This window comes from Macaca fascicularis, chromosome 1 (assembly GCF_037993035.2).
Source record: "Macaca fascicularis isolate 582-1 chromosome 1, T2T-MFA8v1.1".
Lineage (NCBI taxonomy): Eukaryota > Metazoa > Chordata > Mammalia > Primates > Cercopithecidae > Macaca > Macaca fascicularis.
The window spans coordinates 144,965,960-144,975,411 of record NC_088375.1 but is presented as its reverse complement, the minus strand read 5'-3'; the positions used below and the strand labels follow the sequence as shown (position 1 = coordinate 144,975,411).

Here is a 9,452-nt window from a genome sequence, read left to right as displayed (position 1 = left end):
TTATAAAGGAAGAGCGTGCTGGGCACAGTGGCTCATGCCTGTAATCCCAGCTTTTTAGGAGGCTGAGGAGAGTAGATCATTTGAGGTCAGAAGTTCAAGACCAGCCTGGCCAACATGGTGAAACCCCATCTCTACTAATAATACAAAAATTAGCTGGGCGTGGTGGTGCATGCCTGTAATCTCAACTACTTGGGACGCTGAGGCAGGAAAATCGCTTGAACCCAGGAGGCAGAGGTTGCAGTGAGCTGAGATCACGCCACTGCACTCCAGGCTGGGCAACAGAGTGAGAATCCATCTCAAACAAACAAACAAAAGAAGAAGAAGAGCAGCATTAGAAAGAAAACCTGGACTGTGATAGTTGTGCCCTAAAGGGACAAGCAAAAAGAAAGGGGATAAAGACTAGCAACAACCCAGAAGTGTTGTGAACAACAATTTCTAAGAAGTGACCATTCTCTATATTTATTAGGATGTGGAAGAAATGAAGTTCCCTCTCATACACACACATACGAGAATACAAGTCTGAGGAGAACTTGCTCCGGGTGAAGAATTTTTTTTAATTCTCATATTCATGCTCAAGGAGCAAGGCGTATGTTCACAAGGGGCAATGAGAGCCCTGGAGAGACCAGGTTCTCTGAGGGTAGGACACATACTTTGGCAACTTGGGGGACACGTTCTTGAGCTGAACTGGTGTCTCTGGAGCCTATATGAGTTGGGCCTGTGGGGGCACCACAGACAGGGACCCCGGCATTGCTGATAAGTGAAGGGTCTGCCACAGAGGTCTCTAACATGACTTTCTACCACCACCTTTCCCGCTTACTCGCACATCAATAGACACAGGCATATTAAGTGGCAGCTCTTCCTCACCTTGTCATCAGACAGTCTGTTTCTGCCTTCACCATTCTGCATCTGACCTTTCACAGGTAGCAAGAGAAGAGCCTAAGGAGCAGCAGGCAACATGCTGAAGTGCAGAGCCAGGTCAAGGCTGGGTTTGTCTGCGCAGCTGGTGAGTAAGAGGCTGTGACCACGGCTCTGAGAAATATGGACAGCAGCCAGCCTGACAAAGAGAACAAAGAACTGCCCAGGGGAAGGTGAAGAAGGTAACTGTCAACCCTTCAAAAAGTGAAATGGCCTTTAGTAAGATGAAGGCCAGCCCATAAGAGATGCCAGCCAAGATGGAATAATGCGCAGATTTTCATCTAAGGGTGGGAATGACCTGTTGGCCTGATCCAGGCACCGGGCTTCTGAGATTCCCTTCCTAGCCCTGCCCACACACCCCGCACCAGACGCCCTTTCCCCAGCCTAGGTCCCTCAGTTTCTCATCCGTTGCTCGCTTGTGTCTATTGTATGTCTTCTTCGTCAAAATCGACGGGGGCTAATTAGCGGTGAAAACAGAGACTTCAGCTCATTTCCGTTCACCTCATTATTTTTCTCTTTTGGGCTGAAGCCAAACAACAAACAAACATTAGCATTCCCCCTGCAGAGCAGGCACATAGATACATGGGAGCATGTTACACACACCACACCCTCATAGCATGCACACATGTACACGCACACGCACACACACCTGCTCCACTGCTACTCGGCTGTGCGAGGTCTCTGTGGCCCCGCTGTCTCGGGGCATCTAGGGTAACACCTCTTTCCATTTCAGACCCGGGACTGGGAAAAACGTAAGAAATTGTATAATGGAATGGCCCTGGGCAAGCAGGGAAAGGAGTTGGGAATTTCCGGAAGCACAATCCCCCCGGGCCAGCACTGGTGTTAATTAAGGGCGCTGCTGGTGTTTTGCAGGCAGCTGTTTCCTCCTCCGGCCCTCCTGTTCCCCGGGCCGCCTGGGCACCGGCGCCTGCACTCTGGCATTCATTGCTCTACCGTAAGCCTTGTTTCTAGCCGTTTTCAATCAAGTGGGAGACCGTCCAAATTTCCTTCTCAATGACAATCAACTGTTCTAAATCCAAGCTCCCATTAAGCGTTCCAGGGGCTGACCTGACTTGGAATTTAAGCAGCAGCCCCGCCCTCCCTGGAGGGAGCGGCAGCCGGGGCTCCAGATGAGGCGGGCCTGCCTCCTAGTGGCCAAGATGCTGCACGGCAGCTCTGAGGGCTCGCGGGCTGTGCAGCCGCCACCCGAGGACACTGGGAGGAGGCACAGTAAGAGAATCCTTAGAGCCTAACTCCCCTGTCTCCGTCGCCCTCGAGCCGTTCCAGTCCCCAAGTCCCATCCCCTTTCCCTCCCCGACATCTCTCCTCGTTGCCCCACTCTGGCTCCGTCGAACTGCAGTGGTCTGTTAGCTGGACTCTACCTCCAGCTTCTGTATCGAATCCATACACCTCACTGCCAATTCGTCTTCCGGACCCTTGCTGTCGATCCTCTATGATCTCTCATTAAGGCTCTGCTGAGCCTCCTCTTTACGTATAGGGAGGATCCTCAAGCGGAGAGTCACACCCTTCCTGGAGAGGGGTATCGCCAGCCACGATAAGGCGAGCCGCCTTTCTCCCCACACGCCCAAAAAGGCGATGACCCTCCCCAGGCCGCGCTCGCGCTGAACCTCTGTTGCTGAGCTGCAGTTCCTGGAGGTGTCCTGTCGCTCAAATGTGGGGACGCGGGAAAAAGATTGAGAAGGTAAAAGTTCAAACCAGGCAAAAGTTCAAACCTCTTGGCCCTCCACAATCTGGCCTCAAGTTTCCCTTCTAGCCTTAGTGCTAGAATAGAATGATATGAAGGGTTAGAATGCCAGGTGTGCTACGTTTTAGTCATGTAACTATGAAAGGTTCTAAAGTCTAAATGTCTTTACAAGGTTGTTATGGAGACTAAAAGAGGTCGCCTGAGTATCACATTTAGCACAATGCTTGCCACATAGTGAATGTTCAATAAATGGCAGCTGTCATTTTCCCTCCCCCGTTAGTAAGACAACTGGTTTGCTCACAGTTCTGATACCGGCCTCAAACTGAACTTTCCATCTCTGCACCTTGGCTTTTGACACCTTATTTGCCTGGAGCATCCACTATCACCACTTTGGTCAAAGCCACTGTCACCTCCTGCAATAGACTAATTCATCTCCCTGCTCCCACCCACAGTTATTTTTAATCTAGCAACCAGAATTTTTTAAAATGTAAATCAGATTATGTCACTCATCTCAAACCCCTATTGTAGCTCCCCATTTCACTCCGTGTAAAAGCCAAAGCACTCACCATGTCCTTGAGGCCCTACATGATCTGGCTGTTTCCCCCCTCATATTATTTCCCATAGCTTTCTCCCTTGTTCACTCTATTTCTTCCACAGTGACCAATTGCTTTTGCTGGAACATACCAGCAATTTATTAATAGCCTTTGTGTTGGCTTTTCCCTCTACCCAGAATACTTTCCTCACATACCTGCATAGCTCTTTCCCTTACTTTTTCGTGACTTTGCTCAGCTGGCACATTAAAAAAAAAAAAAAAAAAAGCCAGCCAGGCATGGCGGCTCAAACCTGTACTCTCAGCACTTTGAGAGGTGAAGGTGGCAGATAACTTGGGCCCAGGAGTTCCAGACCAGCCCGGGCAACACAGCAAAACCCCATCTCTACAAAAAATACAAAATATATTTTTTGTAGAGGACAGTGGCACACACTTGTAGTCCCAGCTACTTGGGAGGCAGGAGGACCGCTTGAGCCTGGGAGGTTGAGGCTGCAGTGTGAGCGATAATCATGCCACTGCACTCCAGCCTGGGCAACAGAGCAAGACCCTGTCAAAAAAACAAATAAGTAAAAGCCAATCCTGACCACATATTTAACATTTCAAACTGCTGTACTTTCCCCCAGTACTTCCAATCCCCTTTATCTTGCCCAACTTCTCCTTTTCCATAGCACATACCATATTCCTTACTACCTTCTAAAATAATATATATAACGAAGCCAACCATTGGCAAATGAATCTCTCGTAATTTGCTGACGGGAGTGTAACTTGTTACAACTACTTTGGAAATCTTTTAGAGAGTATCTACTAAAGCTAAAAATACCTTATTTTACTCTTGTATGTAAATCTAACAAATTGCAAATCCAACAAAAAGGAGTACTTTTTGTCGGATTTATTTTGGTCATTTCTGTAAATATAATGTTATATCATATAAGATATATACTTATATATTAGTTGCTTTAATCATATAGCTATATAATCATATACTTCATGATCTAATTGTGTCACACATAATAATCTTAGTTGCTTTAATCATTTCGCTAAACTAGGAACAACCCAAATGTCAATCTACAGTAAAATGAATAAATTTTTATTTTTTTCAAACAATAAGTACACAGCAATAAAAAATAAATTATTCCTGGTATTCATTAACAACATGAATGAGTCCAGAATCTAATATTGAGCAAGAGAAGTTGGAAACCAAAAAATACCTCCTATATGATTTAATTTACTTGAAGTTCAAGAAAGGTAAGACTTTAATGATAGAAGTCAGAATAGAGCTACTTATTTCTCTAATTGGGATGTAACCTAATTTTTCTGAAAACAGGGATAATATTCATCTTGCAGGACTGCTGGGAAAATTGCAGATAATGTATATCTAACATCTAGTACCAAGTTCCTAGCACAGAATATTTGCTAATGAAATGATAGTTTGTATTCACATATGTTCTTAATTCATGTTAGTTTGATAATTGCCAAGTAAAAAGATAGTTTTACTAAACCCAAAGGTTCTGGTTGCATGTAACATTCATTGCCACCCAATAGCCATATCCCTTTTATTCCTTACTAATAAAATCCATATTCTTTTTCAGGACAGCTATGTGCCCAGCCCTGAAAGATAAAGCATGACAAGTCTAAGCCAATCAAGAAACTCTCATACCCCTTTGCCAGATATTCACTCTCCCAACTCCTCCTTGCGGCTAGGGGTGCCCATGTGCCCAGTTCTGGCCAATGAGATTTAAAGAGCAATTCTGATGGCAAATTGCTTAGGAAAGATTTCTCCTCTTTACTGAAAGGAGATAGACACACACGCTCTAGCTACCTCCTGTTTTCTGCCTTTGCACAAATGATTCCCAGAGCTATGACAACCATATTTTTACCGTGAGAATCATAAAGGTAATGACACACAGTCCTAAAATAGCAGAGTTATCTGTCACCTACCTTCAGACTTTTTGTCCTAAGAGTTAATTATCTTTATTATTTAAGCCACCATTAGTTAATTATTCTGTTACTTGTAGCTGAAATCATTCCTAACTGTGACTGTTTACTTATAAAGTACTAGTATACAAAAGAGAATCATAAACTGATAAGACATCTTACTGTGCTCTCTTTAATATTCCCGGTGTCTTCGTGGTGCTTTTATGAGTCTCCTCCTTACCAGTTTACTAAAATGTCATTTTCTAGTCAAATATCTTTCAATGGTATATGAACTCACTAATAAGACCAATAACTTTCCAAAGGCCTTTAGGGCTAAGACATACATTTAAAACTCAGGGAAATTCTACACAGTTGCTGACTCCTGTTGGAGGTTGACCAACTGCTAAACTCTGGCAGTAACACATATTAACCTACATTTGCCCACAAGCACACCAGAGTGCCAATTCTGTAACTGTAAATACACTGTGAACAGTTGGTCCATCCAAGCAGAGCTCATTCCTGGTTGGCAAGGCAAATTACTATGATGTTAATAAAGTTCTAGGCCCCCTCCCTTGCATAAGCCGTTTTCATGCTTGGGACCCAAGCAATGTGTTCCCATAGTCATAAGCTTTTGTAAAACTTGTGAGCTAGGTTAACTAAAATCGGTTAAGACCTCTGTCTCTTTCCTCTCCAGCTTACCGTTTGTTACACCTGCTCTTCTGTAGGGTGTTAACTACAATCGGTTAAGACCTCTGACTCTTTCCTCTCCAGCTTACTGTCTGTTACATTTGCTCTTCTGTAGGGTGGTCTTTTTGTTTGTTTTGGAGATGGAGTCTTGCTCTGTCATCCAAGCTGGAGTGCAGTGACGCCATCTCAGCTCACAGCAACCTCCGCCTCCAGGGTTCAAGTGATTCTCCTGCCTCAGCCTCCCAAGTAGCTGGAATTACAGGCGCACACCACCACACCAAGCTAATTTTTTTTTTTTTTGTATTTTTAGTAGAAATGGGGTTTCCCCATGTTGGCCATGCTGTTCTCAAACTCCTGACCTCAGGTGATCTGCCTGCCTTGGCCCTCCAAAGTGCTGGGATTACAGGCGTGAGCCACCGCACCTGGTCAAGGGTGATTTTAAAGAGGCAAGGGGTGATTGGATTCAGCTAAGGGGAAGCTGACTTGAAGAGACATAGAGTTTGGGTTAAGAAGGTTATTTATATGTGGTTCACTTCCATATCTAAGTTATTGTTAGCTATCGTGGTGCAGGAATGGCTTCCAGCAATATTTCCAATGCTCCTTTGCTACTCAACCAATATCTGACAGACAGGTGCAAAGCTAGAGGTCATATTGTGATTTTAATGTAACCTATTGTACTTGGCATTGGAAGTTTGTAGGTAATCACATAGACAAAGTTTTCAAAAGTATGAAACCAGAAGCTAGCCTGTGGAAAATTCTGCCAATCTTCAGTTATGTAAAAGTCTGAGCTGAGGATTTAATTCTCAAAGACGCCTGGTCAAAATGGAAGTTCTGTCCTGTTGAGAATATACATGATAAGCAGTATATGCAATTATAAACCCAATATTTTTTATTTTTGAGGTAAATCACACAAAATAGAATTTATCAGAAATCCTGTATTGTAGGACACAAACCAGTGCCAGGTTCACACTGACTGTGTCTGTTTAGTCATGTGTTTTATACATCCCAATATGTTGGATCACATCACATCCTGAAGACAAAGAGCAGATTTAGAGAAAAGAGAATGAAAAAGTATTCATCAATAAATTACAACAACCTAAAGAAACATTCCAGTGATAAAATCACCACACATATTTATAAAATAAGCCCATGTACGTAGTATAAGTAGCTTAATGCAATGATGTTTAAAATGGATTTTACTTACTCCTCTATGTACCTTAATTTCATGTAGCTTTGCGTATTTATTCAGAATTTTGATTATATTAAAATTCAAAAGAATTATAAAGGTATATGTAAGACAATTCATTAATAAAAGAATTACATAATTTTTCCTGGACTTTTGATGTTTGTGACGTATTTGTCAACATTTTATTCTTTTTTAATTTTTCTTCTTTCATGACAGACACGGTATGTGTGGATGTTGTAACAGGGTTTGAAGGAAGCATCTCACACAACTCACATGTGAGAACCCAATCATCACATTTATAAAACACAAAAGGATCAGCATTTTAAAATTTGTAATTTGTGGATTTTTCTCATTCCAAGTAAATAGTTGTTTACATACCCAATTTTTTATCTTTGTTTTTGTTTTAATTTTTTATTTCTTTTTTATTTTTTCTATTTTCTAGACAACCAATTTTTTATTCCTAACTTTGCATTCTTTTTCTTAAAGAAAGCCTCTGCCAAATTGTGTAAGCTCCTACCCCTGGTGATCAGGCAACAGTCACAATCAGTCAAGACTGCAAATGATATTTACCAATTTGGTTACCTTGGAAGTTCTTTCAATGTCAGGCTTTAAAAGGGCAAGAGTATTAACTGAGAAGAATTGAAGCCACTTTATTGAATGCCCTACATAGTTTGTTAGGTGAACATAACCTAATGTTAAAATAGAACACTTCTCACCTCAGTTTCTCCAGAGGGACTGACATTGTAGCTCTCAGGTACCAATGTGTGCATGGGACAGAACCCGGTAAGAGGAATCTAAAACAAAATAAACCCTGATGTTTGGGTTTGGTTTCAACATTTAAGGTCGTTTATCCAAGGGCTTCTTTCTCTCTTCAAGAATAGAAAAGATTTGTTGCAGAGTAAGAAGAAAGAAGAAAAATTCTAGTGAGAAGGATTTTTTGGAAGTTTTTGCTGTAAGCCTGAAGTCCTGTATCTCAAGAGGAAATAAGGGGTGAGGAGACACCTGAACCTCCCTCAAGTTTTGAGGGCCTTCAACACGGCCATTCTGAGAGTCTAATGTGAGTCACCTGAAGTTTGAAAGACAGTGGGCTGAGGCCTGATTTCTGCCCCAGAAAATCTGTAGAGTAAGAGAGAAGCTGGCCAATTGTGTTGAGGATGATGAAGCCAAAGCAAGTAGCCGCTACCTCTGGGAAATTCCTGCAACCCCAAGCCCCTGCAGTGGAAGGACAAGGCGTGTTCCCCCAGCGTACGACAGGATAGAGGACCAGCGATCCTGAGGCTGTGTGAGGCTCTATCAGAGAGGACCTCCTAGAAGGGGCAATGGGACTCCACAGTGTGTGGGGGTGGATCCTCTAAAGTGGGGAGCTGTCAGCAGAAGAAGGGGCATCAACACAGCTCCAGAGATCCCACAGAGGGGGTACCCCCCAAAAGAGTGCTCAAGAGAATATCAGCTTTAAATGTCAGCCCACACTCAGCACAAAGTCAAATTATGGCAGATAGGGCTGAGTAAGAAAATTCCCTTCTACTATTTTTGATTCCTCTCTTTATGTCCCAACCCTAGGGGCAAGCCTAATGAGGAAGAGGAGCAGGAAAAGAGAAATGAAGGATCAAGCCTTCCTCTCTCACTGCAGGCAGCCAGCTCATACTGGGGCTGCCCAAGAAAGGGAGACAATTCAACATTAAATAAAATTCAAGGTTTTGGATTTTTCCAGGGCTCGGTATTCTAATGTGTGGATTGGGCTGTGTTTGTAACTTAAAATGACCACAAGACAGACTGTAAATTACCTTGGGGTGAACTGTATTCATCCAAGGCAGGAAAAGATTACCATACAAAATAAACTTTATAGGATCAATAAGAACAAAAGTCAGGTTGTGTTTTTATCACATTCCACGTGTCACATTTGTTCAACACTTTTGTTACATTAAGAAGAACCTATTAGAAAGCCATAAATAACTTAAAACTTTCATAATGGTATTGATCTGATATCACTTTCTGATTGTTTTTCTTTGGGCTTTAGTGAAATCCATATTCCTAAGTGGCCAGATTCATGTCTCTGTCTTGATATTAATCTGAATCATTCATTCATTAACCCAACAAGTATTTATTGAGATCTAACGAGGTTAGATTCCTAAGCTCTACTTTGGTCATGTCCAAGACCCCTACTCAAGAACCTTCTGTGAGTCCTCACTGTTTACAGCAGACAGGAATAACAGTGGGGTAGGGCTTTACCTCACCTCACCTCCCTCTCTCACTGTGTGTTCTGACATATGCCTTAGGTGCTGGGGGAGTGCCCTTACCTCCCCGTTCAACAGCCCACCCCCAATGCTGCCCTAAAAGCCACTGTGATGTGTCAGAGGATTCATTTAATTTGCTCTTACCAGAGCCCCTATCCTTTGCCCATCTAAATCACTTGGATAAAAAGGGAATTGAATTATATTTCATTTAGATTCAACTTACATTTTCTTTTTTTTTAATTTATTAAGCCAGGAATATGA

General features: G+C 42.8%; 1 non-coding gene across 1 annotated transcript; it reads right to left on the bottom strand.

The window, feature by feature from the left end:
- Positions 1-7,167: 7,167 nt before the first annotated feature.
- Positions 7,168-7,272, bottom strand: LOC123571234 (small nucleolar RNA U13). The gene has a single exon (XR_006695421.1). It is a non-coding gene; the product is annotated as a small nucleolar RNA U13 (small nucleolar RNA).
- Positions 7,273-9,452: the final 2,180 nt, after the last annotated feature.